Source organism: Apodemus sylvaticus, chromosome 17, assembly GCF_947179515.1.
Source record: "Apodemus sylvaticus chromosome 17, mApoSyl1.1, whole genome shotgun sequence".
Lineage (NCBI taxonomy): Eukaryota > Metazoa > Chordata > Mammalia > Rodentia > Muridae > Apodemus > Apodemus sylvaticus.
The window spans coordinates 3,269,781-3,286,316 of record NC_067488.1 but is presented as its reverse complement, the minus strand read 5'-3'; the positions used below and the strand labels follow the sequence as shown (position 1 = coordinate 3,286,316).

Sequence of the window (16,536 nt, the reverse complement as noted above, 5' to 3'; positions counted from 1 at the left end):
AAATGTAATAAAACAGTCTTAATTATGTTCCACTTTCTCCGTAAGGTTTTAAACACTTGGTTATCTGAATCATTCACGGTGAAATTTAAAGAACAGTCAGCAGTGCTCTCTCTCAGTGTTCTTGTCTTCAGAAGTCCAGCAGAAAAGGCCACTGAACTGTCAACGCTCAGTCACTCTCCCAGCCCAGACTCCCATAGCCCTTCCACAGTCCTCTCCGAAGCACATAAATCCTTTCCTCCCCAAGTTGCTTTCGGTCATCATGTTTTATCATAGCAATAGCAACCCTAACTAAGACACACATTAAATTTAAAAAATAAAATACTTTCCTATAGAACTAAAATACTCCACAAATTTGTTTATAGCACCCCATTCAGAAGATGGAGCTTGATTCTTATAGCTGGATGTATTGGATGTATTAAATGACTCACTTCTAAAAAATACACTGTGGCAGAAATGACAGTGTGTGACTTCTTCAAGTAAGATAGAAGAGGTACTGTTTACATGGTAGATTTGCTTTGAAGGAAGCAGATGCAATTGTGATACTCAGTCTACACAGTGGGAAAGGTTCCAGGATAAGATACAGCCTCTGTGCTTGAGATTTCGTTCTTCAGATGCTGAGCCTCTAGCTGTGCTTGGCCACCTCAGAAAAAAGCCTGAGCCAGAACCTCCTCTTTATCATAGCCAGGGAGAGTGCCCTCTCTGTCACAATCACCTATAACCTATAACCGGCAGTCCCACACTCCAGTACCTAAATAGAACTGCCAGCCTCTCAGTTGCATAACATAATGCCCATTAACCCGGTAGAATCAAGACTTTTAAAGCTTAATTAACCAATCAGATGTATGTATCAATATCACAATTTACCAAGATGCCAATACAATAATTTCAGAGCCAATTGATAATAATAAAAGCTTTATCCCAATATTTCTAACCTTGTGAGATCATAGCTGCTTGAGGCTGGAAAATACCAGGCAGGTACACATCAGCAGCCGTCTTCCTTCCTGAGACACTCCTCTCTCTGCAATTCTTAGCTCTGCCTCCCTTTTCCCCGTCCAATCACAGGCCTCTCACTGCCCTTATGTGATTGGACTTGGAAAATCCTGCACCCTTAAGCTGTTTCTATGAATCTGGAGACAGTCAATCTTGTTAGTACATTAATCCTCCAGAAACACTAAGAGCAACCAACCAGCAGCATTTCCCGTGTTTTTCCCAATGTTATCAAGTTTCATAATCAGAGGCAATAAACCCACTGCCACCCACAATTGGTGAATCAAGATAATCAAACGTATTTATCTCTTTGAGTTTGTATAATAGCTCACATTGTGGGTGCTAGCAAAAAAAAAAGCCTATTCCAGACACTTAGACTTCTCTTGCTCTAGAACCACTCCTGGTACCATTTTGTGGTACATTAAGATTCTCAAGGGTTAATCTCCCCTGCCCCAGGAAGTGATACCATTAGCCCCAGTCCTTAAAATATTGTGTAAGAAATTATGCAAAAATTTGTGAGTATATGACTTTCAAACAGCAGTCCATCTAATGGAACAATGGCTGACTACGAGTGAAAAGTCCAAGAATCCAGTAGGTGCTCAGGCCATGAGGCTGGATGTCTCAGCTGGTCTTCAGTGAGTGCTACAGTTCCCAATAAATGGCAGTGCAGGAATTGGAATTGTTAGCAAAGTAAGAGCAAGCAGGCAAAGAGCAAAAGCTTCCTGCTTTCAGATCCTTACAGAGGCTGCCAGCAGAAGGTGTGGCCCAGATTCAAGATGTCTTCCCAATTTAATATCTAGTTTAAAGGTGTATCAAGTTGACAACCAAGAATAGCCATCACAGACAGCAAAGGAGGAAGATATTCAACATAAGCCCCTGTCTTCTATGTGTACCTGCATACATGTGCACATGCCCGCATAAGCACATAAACATGCATAATATATACACACACTACACACACACATACACACACACCTACTTTGAGAGAACTTCTAATCATAGTCAAAACTGCTAACAACAAGAAAGCAAATGACAGTAAATACTAGCAAAAGTGTGAAGAAAGAGAAACCCTTTTCCATTGTTGGTAGAAAGATAATTGATGCAACCACTATAGAAGTCAATATGTAAGTTTCTAAACAACTAAAATTAGAACTATCGTACAACACAGTTTTATCACTTGTAGGTATAGAGCTGCAGAATCTAAACCGACATACCCAGGAAGTACACATGCCTTCCTGCTTGCTGATGTGCTGCTCACAAAGACTAAGAAACGGAACCAGGCCGGCTGTCTGTTATCATCAGATTGTTTTCTTTTTGGCATCTATAAGCAAAAATGGTATAATATTTTCAGAAAAACAGACCTGGAGAACATTATGTTAGGTGAATTAAGCTAGACTCAGAAAGACATACCTGTTTTCCCTCGGAGAATCTAGGAGGGAGAAGGATCTCAAAAGTAGAAAGGGGACCAAGACAGGAAGGAAGAAGTCAAGGGAGGAGACTCAAACAAAGGGAGATGGAATACACGGGACAAGGAAGTAAAGGCAGAGCCATTTGGAGGCTAGGAATGGAGCCGCGGCTGTCCTCCGAGCGGCAGGACAGGGCAGGGAGCAGAGTAAGGACACAGCGTCATTCATGTGTGGGAATGCCATGCTGAATGCCGGCAATGTGTGCTTAATGTTTTCAAAATGAGAAAGAAACTGATGTGCTTGGTGCCATTTTAACCAGGGATGGACTTGTGATGCGCACTTCCTGTCTCCAACTCAATTTGATTAAGGAACAGTTAAGCTAAGGCATTAGGGAATACATCTTTGGGTGTGCCTGTGGGCTTCTTACACAGAGGGTTAACTGAGGTGGAAAGCTAAGGCACAGATGCTCTTGATGCATGCACACGCAATAAATAAATACATAAATACATAAATAATAATGAGTAAACTTTATTTTTAAAAAAGAAAGTAAAGCAAGTATTCTTGAATGGTAGGGCTTCATATTGTTAATATTGTTAAGGTGGCAATACAATGCAAAGCAATTCAGAAGTATATTCATTGGGCATGGGAGCCATTCTGTGAAATTCAGCCAATTCCTAGACATGCTGGGATTCATAGCAAGACGGTTACCTCAGGACTGAAGAGAGGAGAGAAGAGGGTCACCTTAGTGGGAGGGTGCTCCAGGCCTGACTTTTATCCCCTTTCTGTAAAATAGACACACAAGTCCTAAAAGTGCTTTTGTTGCTTACAAAACCAAACAGTTATCCTATGAGATCTCCAGAGAGCTGCAGGCCAGAGAGTTCTACCACCTGTTTTCATTGCTTGCAGTGTGGGGGAGGAGAGAAAGCTCTGAGTGAAGTCCTATGTGAATGTGTGCTGTTGACTTGAATGCCACCTCAGACCCATGGGGACATGGAAAAGCCTCCTGCTACCTCACAGACTCATGGGGAAGTGGCAAAGCCTTCCTTTGGTCCATATGTGGATGCTGATAATGTGTGCAGAAAATGCCTACCAGAGTTTTCTCTCTGAGGGATACTTCAGATCTGAAAACTGCTTCCCTGAAGATATTGTTTCTTCTGCGATTAGCTAAGCCCACATCCTTGTTTAGCTGTATATAATAACTCTGCCTCCTGTTTATCTCTATGTAATAATCCTATTGCTTTGTTCAGCTATATACAATAACCCAGACTCTCTGTTCCCCAGTATATAATAAACCTGAGAAACTCCAGGGAGCTGCGGTTTCTCCACCAGAGAGACCAGTCCACCTGATCCCCCCCTCCCCCGTCTCTAGCCACAGCAGGTCCCTGGAGCTATGCAGGATTCACAGGGTGACACTCAAACAAGGACAGGAACACAGCCCCTGACTTCTGTTAGATGAGGTGACCTCTGCGAGAAGGTAAGTAATAATAAAGGATAATAATGAAGGAAAGGGAAAAGCAACTCTGTAGGTGGAGAGTTCACTCGCTCCTCCTTGGAGAGATTGGGGAAATATGGGAAGTTCAGCGAAGGCATTGGAGTTTGTTGGTTCTTGAGCTATGTTTCAGAGGCCTGCTCTTGCTTTGTAGGAAAAGGACAATGAATTCAACCACTTGGGGGAAAGGGGGTACCGAGGGGTAGATACATGGCCGAGTCCCCAACCCGTACCCAGAGTGTTCCCATTTTTTCCTTTATTTTAACTATTCTACCGTTACATTTGGGGGGAAAAAAAAACCAGAAAAAGCAAACAACAACAAGCAGCTCTGGGCAGTGTCTGGCAGGCGTGGGGGAAGCGGGGACTAGGCAGCACCCACTTGGCACGGGCCATCACACCTGGTTTATAAATTGCTTTGTCCAGCACAGCTCCAGGACAAACCTGAGGCAGGCAGTAATAACGGACAGAACTGATTGCCCTGACAACCGAGGGCATCAGAAGCAGGCCTTGGAGGGTGTGGCATGCTGCTCAATGAAAAAGTTCGGGCCCAGCAGGCAGCTCTCTGACCAGTCACCAAGGAGCACTTAAAGCTTTGCTTTTACGTTTATTTTTATTATTTTTATTTTATTTTATTATGGTTTTTCAAGACAGAGTTTCTCTGTGTAGCCCTGGCTGTCCTGGAACTCACTCTGTAGACCAGGCTAGCCTTGAACTCAGAAATCCTCCTGCCTCTGCCTCCCAAGTGTGTGCCACCACTGCCCAGTCACTTAAAGCGTTACAGCATTGAAAACAAACAAACAATGAGCTCTTTTGTGGCAGCCTCATCCCTCCACAGGCATGCTTGGCTGCCTTCTCTGTTTATACCAAAGCCTTCCTAGGTTTGCAGGGCCATTTCAATAACCACACAGAAGCTCATTGGGAACCAATTTTTCTCTGTCATTCCTTCACTTCCTCCCTGCCCCAGACACATCCATCTCTGGAGCTGTGCTGGTCAAGGCATTATTATAAGCCAGGTTCAATGGCACGTGCCTTTGCTTAGGAGTCTAATGCAAGAGGATTGCAAGTTCAAGACCAGCTTGGGCTACAAAGTGAAACTCTACCTCAAAAGATTAAAAAGTTACCATAGAGTGTCAATAATCAAAATGATAATATTCCCACAATTATGGACTGACATACCAAGTACAGAGTAACAATGAGAGTCAAGAGCCTGTTCTCCACCGACCATAGACATTCTGGCCAGCTGGGAAACAGCTGTTACTAATGATTGAAAATAGATGTTACTAAGAAAACTGGATATCTACTTGCAAAAGAAATGACTTATACTCGTAAGATAGTGTAAGCAAAAATTAGTTCAAAATTAATCGAAGACTTCAATTTATGAGCTAATCTATAATCAACAGAAGCCTAGCTGCAAAGTAAACTGGTAAGAACTTAGTAACTGTACCACAGTCTGCTTATTTATACTGACCTTTGTTGATGTACTACTTTTCAATGTAGAATAACAAGAGTTCCATATATTTTGAAAACCTATAACATAGTGTTTCTTAACCTCCTGATGTTAGAATTTTTTAGGATATCTTATTGTTTACTAAATGGTGCTGATTTTGCTAAAACAAAACCTTTTCTAAGTTTAGCGCCCATGAAAAGCATGTAATCCATTAATATCATAAAGTGTATGTGGCAAAAGCCCTAAAGTGGGGGACCCCATTGTTTCGTTCTGCTCAATGGTCAGGCTGCCAAGCTGCCTTCTGAGAGTTTGTCTTTCTACCCATGGATTTGGTTAGAGATGCTGTTTAAAGCAGAAACTCCTAACCAGCCAAAGTGTGGACCCTGGATCACTTGTCAGTATCAGCCACCCTAATGTGTGGCTCAGAGAACATCTCTGAGAATGCAAACCGCTGGCTGGGGGAGAGTGGGGGGATGGAGTGGAGGGGGATGGAGTGGAGAGGGGGGGATGGAGTGGAGAGGGGAGATGGAGTGGAGAGGGGAGATGGAGTGGAGAGTGGGGGGATGGAGTGGGGGGATGGAGTGGAGAGGGGGAGGGATGGAGTGGAGAGTGGGGGGATGGAGTGGAGAGGGGGAGGGATGGAGTGGAGAGTGGGGGGGATGGGGAGAGGGATGGAGTGGGGGGATGGAGTGGAGAGGGGGAGGGATGGAATGGAGTGGGGGGATGGAGTGGAGAGGGGGGGATGGAGTGGAGAGGGGGAGGGATGGAGTGGAGAGGGGGATGGAGTGGAGAGGGGGGGGATGGAGTGGAGAGGGGGAGGGATGGAGTGGAGAGGGGGAGGGATGGAGTGGAGAGTGGGGGGGATGCAGTGGAGGGGGGATGGAGTGGAGAGTGGGGGGATGGAGTGGGGGGAATGGAGTGGGGGGGATGGAGTGGAGAGTGGGGGGGATGGAGTGGAGGGGATGGAATGGAGAGGGGGAGGGATGGAATGGAGAGTGGGAGGATGGAGTGGAGGGGGGGATGGAGTGGAGAGGGGAAGCTGTGAATCCTGACACCTGGATGTGACACAGCACACGTCAACTCACAAGAGCTGTAGCTCCCCACACAAGATCCAAACAAGATCTGGTCTAGCATGGTTGGGGTGGGCCCTTGAGTCCTCAGCCTTGCCAGAGACTATTGCTAGTTGATCACCGTCTAGGGAGGGAAAGTCACTCTCCTTTGGGGGTGTGGCCACTGGTAGGCTGCCATATATAGAATCAAGTGAATTGGACTTGGGGTTATTTTTTAAAGTAAAAGAAAGTTACAATGAAAAAAAATCAGGGCAATTTTCTTCCATAGTTGATTTTCTTCTAGATGTAAGATTTTCTTCCATAGTTATTATTTATTTATAGGCATACCTATAGATATTAGAATTTTTAATGGAAAAACCTGACACCAGATTAAATTTGTTAAATTGGCCTATAGTAGTAACAAGTAAGTTCTAGAAGTTACAGCAGCTATCTCTTATAAATTTGGCCTGATACCCACTGGTGTATATTATATTAATGTCTAATTTATTCTTTACTCTAAGAGCAATACCATCTTAAACAACCCTGATACTTTTTTGCTCTGAACAGCCAAGCTCATACTAACACTAAAGTGTGCAGAATACAATAACATTTACCAGGTGATTTGTGTGAATGTGCTTTTTTTATGTGAAACTTGAGCACAAAATGCCTTAGTTGTATTTGAAATAACCATATCCAATAAAGTAAAATAACAAAGTAACCAAGGCTAACTATGTGTTCACAATTATCTCATCATTGCTAGAGTTGGGTTCTTTTAATTCAGAAAAGTTGCTTTTAATGTTAGTCTTTAAAACATTAGGCCAGATGAACTAATTTCAAATGGCTTATTTACCTGCTCATGGGTTTATATACCACCTGTTTTTGCTTTCTTGTACAGATGCAAAGTCAACCTCTGGGGCAAAATTCCACCTTTCTCCTTCTGCCACACAAGTGGCACATAACATTACATTACCCAATAAAGTCCAGCGTTTCCGCAAATGTGTAAGGTACAAAAAATGTATTCATTTGTGTGAGATATAAAAATGTACACTCACACTTCTGAAATCAACAGCCAGCCATTTCACACTTGGGCCAAAGGCAAACAAACATAATTCTCACTGGCAGCTGGACAGCATTCCAAGCTGCCACCACATTAATTAACTCAATGAGACTCCACCTCAGCTCACACAGCTTGCTGCCAAGACACCTAGCAATAAATTGTTAGGTCACATGCTGAACAAGGTAGGGGTACCATATGGTACCTGGTTGCAGAGTTGAATACTCCTGATGAATACTAGTAGCAGACTTTTCCACTTGCTTTTTATTATGTCTTATGATTTGAGAAAAATTAGTGAATGTGCTTGTTAAAAAAGAGTTAAGACAGTAACAACATAACAAAATATCTTTGTCCATAAGCTCCTTCACAAATTTCCCCAAAGAAGCAGGTCACTTAGCGAGTGTTGGGAGCCCATTAAGGGGAAATTATTGGTATTAAGTCAGTAAGGAGTATAAAGAAACAAAGAACTCAAATAAATTTCTATTTCATTGGGGTCTCCAGAGACTTAGAAATGAATACAAACTACTTATACTTGAAAACCTTGTAGCCTGGGAACCAAGTTTTGAGTCTAAACCTGACTTCTGCCTCTCACCGGCTACACCACTTTGACCAAATCGTTTGATTTCTCTTATTAAGTCATCGGTGTCATATGAAGAAATCTGACCAGATGTACTCATAGTTGCCAAATGTGAATTTCACATCCTGCACCCCAATCCCACTGTCTCCCTGCCCCTCCATATCTGCCCTTGTAACCTCCTCCACAAAAGAAAACAACAAACAAATCTCACCCTAGAAGCTGTAGTGTGGCAGTGTGCCCCCACAGTGCACCCTTTTGCCCAAACAGCTTTACTTGCAAATGTTCATTGCAGTGAGTCTCTGGTCTGGCTTGAGGCCTCTGGCTTCTGATACCCTATCAATGCTGGATCGACATTGGGGGGCGGGGCATCGTGTTTCGGCAGATCATAGATGGGGTAGCTGTTGGACTGTGCCAACTCAAAGCCCTGGATCTGGGTCTGGTGAGCCTGACAGCTCTCCCATGTTCACACTGTTAGGGCTAGCTCACCCATTCCTATGCCACCAGCTCTGCTGTGCTGCCCAGGCGAGGTGTAGGGCCCATTCTCCTGAGTGCCTTCACTGGGGAGGGACAGGGCCAGCTCTGCACAGCACTCAGACACCAGCATAGCCCCAGGTCGCAGCCCAGATCAGAGGCATCTGCATGGCATTTTGTGCTAACAGACCCCTCTCTGCTGCAGGGCCATGGACTCAGATGTGGCCTTTGGTGGCAGCACAGCCAAGACCTCACCATGGCCTCAGGTGGCATCGCCAGCTCCTCACATCAGGTGGTTCCTCACTACCCCAAGGTCTGTAGTTCCGTCTCTTCATTGAGCACATTCTGCTTCTCCTTTTCTTCCATCTTTCCACCACTTACTTGCTCACCTTAGTGATGCCCAGAGCTTCTGGGTGTCTTCCAAGTGGCTCCAGGTGGGGGGTCATATCGGGTGTGCTCTGCAGGCCCACCTGGTGCCAAGTGGCTACCTCCCAAATCTTAATGTGATTATCTATTTAAGGAACTTAAAATGTAGATTCTTCTATTCACCCTTAGAGTCTTAAATTGATTTAGCTTTGAGGTGAAGCCAATAGTGTATTTGTAATAAGTAAGAAACTCTTTAGGAGACATGACTGCACTTGGAGAAGTTTGGGATTACATAAGAGCTAAGATCCCCTTACCTCTGACTATCATTCTTCTCATAATACCATTACTTTTATAACTTGTGTCATATTTGAACATAGTATAATTGGGAGACAGTTTTGACTCAAGCTGTAGTCTTTATGCCAAAAAGAAAAGACATTCTGTGCTGAGAGAATTTTCACTGTGAGGAACTAAACAGTATCTACCCCCTCATCCTAAGGTCTCAATGACAAACTCAAGTTCCATGATTCTACTAATGTTCACCCTAGGGACCAATGAACTTGTTAAGCCCACAGAAGCACTATGAGGCGGTTTCCTAAGCAACCCACGGGAAGGCCGCTCCCAGGACAGATGCTGACTTCCCGAAGCCTGTGCAGATAGAGCCCCTTCCCTCAGTCTCCCTCAGCATGGATGCTAGCCTGTCCCTGAACCCCAGCTCCTCGTGCCATTAGGCAGAACTGCATAGGACTGGTTGGAAGAGGTGGCCGGACGCTCTGGGGAGCGCCCATGACTTTTCCCCGCCCTTCTCTGAGGAAGTATCAACCAGCACCGAGCTGTGATGGTCTTTTGCAGCTGAACTGAAGATGGTGGTGGTTTGGTTTGAAAGACAGTGCTATACAGCACTGAGACTCTACAAGTTTATGTGCTTGTGACATGGAAGACACAAAGTGATGGTGGTTTTCCCTAAAGGTCCTGCACGATGTATATGAAGACTTTAAATTCAGATTACAAATAAACAAACAAAAATCTACTATCATTCTCTACAGTAATTTTAATCCAGCAACATGGCTGTTCTTGCAAGGGATCCTATCCTAAGACCTTCTAGGTCTGTGTAATCCAGCTGGAATTCAGACAGGCCACACACCTTTAATCTTTCTGTCTGGAATACAGACATGCTTTTACTACAGACCTTTAATCCAAAGCAATGAAGTTAAAGTTAGTTTGTAAAAGGAAGTAGCCATGTTTGAAAGTGATGTCTAGTTGAGGGGTAGACAAAGTGATGGGTCAGAGGAAGGTTTGACAGGATAGGAAATGCCCCGTTCTCATGGGAAAGCGCAGGTAGCTGGGCTGCCTCAGAGCAGTGCAGATAGAGGGTTGGTGAGTCAATTGAGAGCTGTGGAGTGGAGTTCCTGTGAGTGCCTGCAGCTCAGTGCAGGTCAGCTGCAGAGGACGCTGAAGCCGGACAATGAGGAGGGACACCAGTTGCCAGAGTTAGTTTGAAGCCAAGCAGGGTGCCAAGAGTTTTTTTGGTTTTTTGTTTGTTTTTTGTTTGTTTTGTTTTTGGCGGAGCCTTGCATTGGGAAAGAATACCTCGAGTTGGTCCACATAAAGTACTATGCAATATAGATTCCTTTTGTCATCTCACACACCTAACTTCTTGAAGCCTCAAAAACAGAATTCACGTTTTCACTCCTTAAAGCTGTGAAATCACCTTTCTTCTTCATCCATGGAAGATGTAAAGAGGGCAGCACAGCCCTGCCAGCTCCAAAGAAGGCGGAGCCTCTGCCAGAGATTGGGGCAAGTGGGCTATGCCACCAGACAGAAGCACTGTAAGGTTCAAAAACCCTGATAAATCCCATAATTGAGAAGAGCAGGTCTTGGAACCAGCCCCTGGCCAAATTCTACCTGTTCTGGAACACACGACCAAGACACCTCACTGAGAGGACCATGACAACTGGTCACATAGCATAAAAACCTAGATTCTCCATGCTAATTAGGTATTTAGATAGGCCCTGAGTGGTCAACCAATGAGCTTCTCTTCCTAGGCATCTTTTCCTGGTTCGTCCTGAGTAAGACATATGCAAGACATACACGTTACATCTGCCATGAGTTTGGACAAGCAAGAACCAGCTCCATCAGTGACTGGAGGGGGCGGGGCTTCATAGTAACCAGCCTAAATCTCTCGGAGAAGACCTTCTCTCCTCCAATCCCTCTGCGCTCTCGGTCCTCACTGGGAAACAAACTGAACTCTGCCCAGTCCAAGGCCCTGCCATCCCCTAACTACCTGGTGCATAGAAGAAGCTAAGGTTCTCAGACGACCTTCTCAACTCCTCTGGGTCCCCAATGTGTCTGGGGACACAGGAGACTGAAAACCAGGAGACTGGGCCCGCCTGTCTTGGGCTTGGCTCTGCCGTCCCTAAGTGGCCCGCCCGCAGCACTTCTGCATCCCAGCAGCAAGGCATACACTGCAGGCTGACATTTACCCATCACCTTAAAGGTCTAAAACTACTCCTCAGAGTATAGGTGAGCTTGGCTAGGGGCTGCCGGATTAGGTGCCCAGGAGGTGCTCACCAAAGGAATGTTAATTATATCCTGGAACCAATTATGAATTTAAATCTACAGCTCCTGCCCTCAAGTCAGCAGGATGGTCTTTAAAAACAGAGAGAGGGAAAAAAAAGAAAAGTATTCCAGTACTTTGAAACCAACAGCAAGTACCCCAACCTGCTTTTCTAGCAACCCAGGGCTCTGGAGAGTATCACAGCCTGTGTGGTCTCCTCACCCCTTCAGGTGGTGCTGGTACACAGGTTGTCTGGTCACATCTTTAATGTTAGTTATCTCAGCTAGTAAAGCTGTTGTTCTCGGTATTTGTTTTAAAGCTGTTGTGATGATCTAAATTACTCCTTCTCTTCACCCTAGTTATTGAGTCACAAAGGAAAACAAATACAGAAAAGGATGAGTCTGTTGGAGGTATCAGAGAGGTTAGCTGACATCTGATGCTACATTTGTCAGGCCCAGCAATGACAAGACGCAGCTGTAGAGGAGAGAGACTTTGTTCTGTGTGTGTGTGTGTGTGTGTGTGTGTGTGTGTGTGTGTGTTCAAATTGACCTGTAATATAGTTCCTGCCCACTTTCCCAAACCTGCAGAATCAGCTGGGCATAGTGGCACACAACCATTACTCCCAGCACTCAGGAGGCAGAGGCAAAGGCAGGCAGATCTCTATGAGTTTGAGGTTAGCCTTGTCTACATAATAAGTCTCCGTCTCATCCCAACCCCTGCCAACAAAACAAAACAAAAACCCTGCCGGATTAACCCCAGAGCTGTGTGTTTTACTCTCTCTGTGCTCAGGTATCACTGAATATTGGGACTTCATTTAAAGATCTCTCCTCCAACCGCCAAGCTGACCTCACCCACCTGCCATCATTAATAGCTCTGTCCTCCATGGCCTTCCAGATTGATTCACTCCATGCGAATGTGCTCAGTGGAATCTCCCGCGCTGCTGAGAGTTCCCATAAGCCGAAGGTTTGCCTCTCTCATCCTCTGTCGATAGAGCTTCTCTTGCTCCTTGGAACATGTAAACACTAAATAAATTGAATGAATAAAGCAATCCATAAGAAAATTGCTAGCTCCACAATTTTATAATAGCCTGGGACTAACGATTAATTTCAATTTTCTTGTTCCTACCACAAAGCTTTCAAAGTAGCCCAAGTAGATGTCAGTGAAGATGGTGACGATGTAAAGATCTCTTCCATGTTGATCCAGCTACAATCACAAGCACTTGCTCCCTCCCCAACTCCTTCGTCACTTCTCAGTTCTGTGTGGCATCCTTAACTTTCATCAACATGGCGTTGCTGGTGCTAAGGTCCTATCTGTCTTCTCTCTCCATTCTCTTTCAAGTGTACGAAGCTGTTGCTCAGATGCTGTGTATCTTGTGATAGCATGATGATACAAGTAGGAGAGTCTAGCTATCTCCTATGTAAGATATTAAAAATGCAAGATGTAAGGCTGGTGAGAGAGCCTAGAAGGTCACGGTGCTTCTGCCAGGTCTAACAACCTAAGTTCATATGCAGTCCCCAGAATCCATAGGGGGAAGAAGGTAAGAGCTAGCTTTCACAAGTTGTCATCTGACCTTGATATATACAGTGGTACTTATGTGTATGTCTGCACATGTGTACACACACACACACACACACACACACACACACACACTTAATAATAAATGAAGGAAAGGTAAAGCAAAATGTAAAGCCATACCATTTTCACAACTATTGTCATTTGGGAGGATACAATTATATTTCATTAGAATATATTTTATGTTATTGTCCATTTTCATTGTGTTGGCCCTGCTGGGGACTGGATCCAGTACTTTGAACATGCTGAGAAAAACCTTTCCATGGGGCTATATCCTTAGCCCCATGTTAATGTGCACTTTATTTTAAAGAAATGACTTTAAATCTTCATTGGCTTTGTATCTAATGAGGTACAAATGGACAGAGGCCACACGAGTATAAGCTCTCTCGTCACCTCAATAGTAGAAAAGCATTATAAAGTGGTCCAGAGAGTGAGCCAGTGTTTATCTAAATCTTCTGAAGTCCAGGTCAGCACCTGGCTCTCTGATAAGCTGTGGCCACTACAGACAGAGAGGCCCTCCATCTTCCAATATGGTTCTTGGTTAGTTTTTAGAAAGGTTTGCATTTTTACATTTTGTATTTTATTTTATGTGCCTGGGTGTCATGTTTTGCTGCATGTATGCCTGTTCTTCATGTGCTTGTCTGGTGCCCAAGGTGGCCAGGAGAGGGCACTGGGACTTTTGAAATAGGAACAACAGATGGTTTTGAGGCACCGTGTGGGTGCTGGAAATCAAACTCAGGCCTTGTGGGAAAGCAATGCACTTAACTGCTGAACTATCTCTCCAGCCCCAGACTTCATGCCATTGTGACTTTATTCTCCAGGGCATTCACATACTGCAGAGCTTATGTCAACAGGGAGTTGACACTGCTAAGCTTATTAAGAATGACAATGAGCAATTGGTGATAAATTATAAGAAAGCCTTTTATTGTAGTCACTGATTATATGCTCCCTAATCTGAAGGGGGCCCTTCTTAAAGCTTCAACCTGCCCTTATTTTAATAAGTCAAGTGGATGCTAGACAAATGGGTGTTTACTTCATTTCCATTAAATATGCACATGCAATTATCCAGAATGGATGTCAAATTTATAACACATTTTTAGTTTCATAATGAATCTTAATGAGCATATGCAAACATCTTCTCTATCATTACATATTAATTATCTTACCAGCTTTGCAGTACCCCACCATGTAAGATATAGTCTGGGACTGTTCAACTTATGTTTAACCCTACTGCTAGTCATTATAATTATTCTAATTTTTCTATACTACCAACCATTCTTGGATTTTATTCCTTACATTTATACTTTGCTTATATCTCTGACTCTTTACAAATTCCACATAATAAACCCCTGGAGAATTATGAGGGCAGACTGTGTATATAAGGCAGCCAACATTTTAGTCTAAAAGGGTGACCATCTTTTGAAAACACTTTTGCTTCTTCATAGAAGAAGACCAAAACTGTAATTTACGATAGTGTGAGAAAACGTGAGAGTTGATGAGGTAGGTTCTGGCATCAGGTAGATACGGACTTAAAATGCAGTCCATCCCCCAACCATCTGCTGTGACCTTTGGCAGCTTACGTAACTGCTCTTTCCATAAACATTTATGAAATCAGAAACACAAAGCCAATGAGCTTCTGTACTCCTTAATTTCCTGCCTTAAAGACTGAAACTCACACTTTGCTCACACTCACTCATGTGCACTCTTACTCGTGCACACACACTTACACTTTCTACTCTACCGCACACTTGCTCTCGCAAATGCACATACTTCATCTTTCTCTCCTACCAAGTAAAGAGAACCAGGGGGCAGCAGGCTGCAAGCGCCAGCATTCTGCCCTCCGATGCCTGCCCTTTAGGGTTTGGCTTCTCTTCTACTCGCTGGGGCACTAACAATCAGCTCTGCGGGGCTGGAGAGATGGCTCGGGGGTTAAGAGTACACATTGCTCTTGCAAAGGGTCTGAGTGTGGGTTTCCAGCACCCATGTCAGACAGGTTACAAGTACTCAAGCTCCATGGAACACATTACCCCTTCTGACGTCATTGGGCATGTGCATATGCACACCTAATTTAAAATAAAAATAAACTTTTTAAAAAATAATAATAAAGTATCTCCCTTCTTTCCAAAGGCCCATGCCAGAAGCCCCAGCACTCAGGAAGTTGAGGGAGGAATGTCAGAAACTCAAGGCCAACCTGGGCTACATAAGTGAGTGTGAGGTCAGAAACTCAAGGCCAGCTTCTCCTACATAAGTGAGTTTGAGGCCAACCAGCTACACAACCCTGTATCAGAAAGCAAAAACCAAACTCACTGAGAATCTCTGGTTTTGAATTTCCCCAGCTGGAATAAAAAGACCTTGAGAAAACAGGTTGTCTTTTTCTCATGAAAAATGTTGGCGCTTGATGCTCCCGACAGTGCCAAGAATGTCTCCAGACAGTTTTATTTGACCTTTTCACTTGAAAATCTAAATTGGACCTGCATGCTCATCACCAAAAATGTAATCTGATGGAAGAAAAAGTTCATCAAATCTCAAACTGATAATGCTTGAATCTGTTTCTGGTTCCCCTGAAATGATGCATTCCCAGTGTTCTTACTGAATGACTTAGTTTCAGACTGGCGGAGGCACTTCTCTGGGTGGGGAGTTTTCATTGGCTTCCATATGTCACGCTTTTCCTCTTTGAAATGCACTACAGAGTGAGGTGCCTTCGCACATGGAGGTGTTTGGTTTTTTTTCCAAGAATTTAAATGTCACAGAGCAAACTTTCAATAAACTTATAATTGAGGACAGTGATCTACGAGATTGAATATTAAAAACAAGATGAAGCAAAGAACAGATTGCCAAAGATCACTTTAGTTCCGATGTAGGATAGCCACCAAGAGGCTTAGGCCAAACTGTACTTCTGATTGGCCGTGGGCGCCCAGGCTTTCTCCCCAGCCCCACCTCTCCATCAGCAGCAATGTCTTCTGGACAACTTGTCTTTTAACTTTCTCCATCTTCCCAGGACTCGAAGTGACTGAGGATCGTAACAGCAGCTAGTCAAAAATGTCTACACCCAGGCTAGACAATTCCAACTTCCTAAATCGAGTCAGTGATGCCGGCCTTATTTATCCCTTATACTCCTCCTGTGGTGATTCCTCCACCCTTAACTTCGACAAACAAACATCAATTTAGTAAACTTATCTGATCATATCTTTACAGTGGTAAAGTCCTTAGTGATTAATATGGAAAGTTTTTGACTCTCAATTTTCTAAAAATGTTACATCTTAGAGATTTTCTTTAAAAAGTATTAAAAGAATTGTCTGGGGGGGGGGTGTTCATAAAGTGAGATTCTTGCCACACAAGCATGAAGACCTAAGTGTGATTCTCCAGCGTCCATGCGAAAAGCCAGGTACAGCAGTGGGACCTGTCATCCCCACCCTGCGAGCAGGAGACACACAGGGCCCTGGAAGTCCTGCCACCATCAAACCAACCAGTAAGCTCCAGATTCAGTGAGAGGTGAAGACTCAAAATCTAAGGTGGGAAACAGAGGAAGAGGATGTTCAATGTTGACCTTTGACTTCCACATGC

The 16,536-nt window shown here is 44.0% G+C and overlaps 1 long non-coding RNA gene across 1 annotated transcript; it reads left to right on the top strand.

The window, feature by feature from the left end:
* The first annotated feature begins 3,766 nt into the window (after window positions 1–3,766).
* LOC127667835 (uncharacterized) lies at window positions 3,767–12,414 on the top strand. Its single transcript, XR_007973946.1, has 3 exons — window positions 3,767–3,867; window positions 8,686–8,793; window positions 12,190–12,414. It is a non-coding gene; the product is annotated as an uncharacterized LOC127667835 (long non-coding RNA).
* The last annotated feature ends 4,122 nt before the right edge of the window (window positions 12,415–16,536 follow it).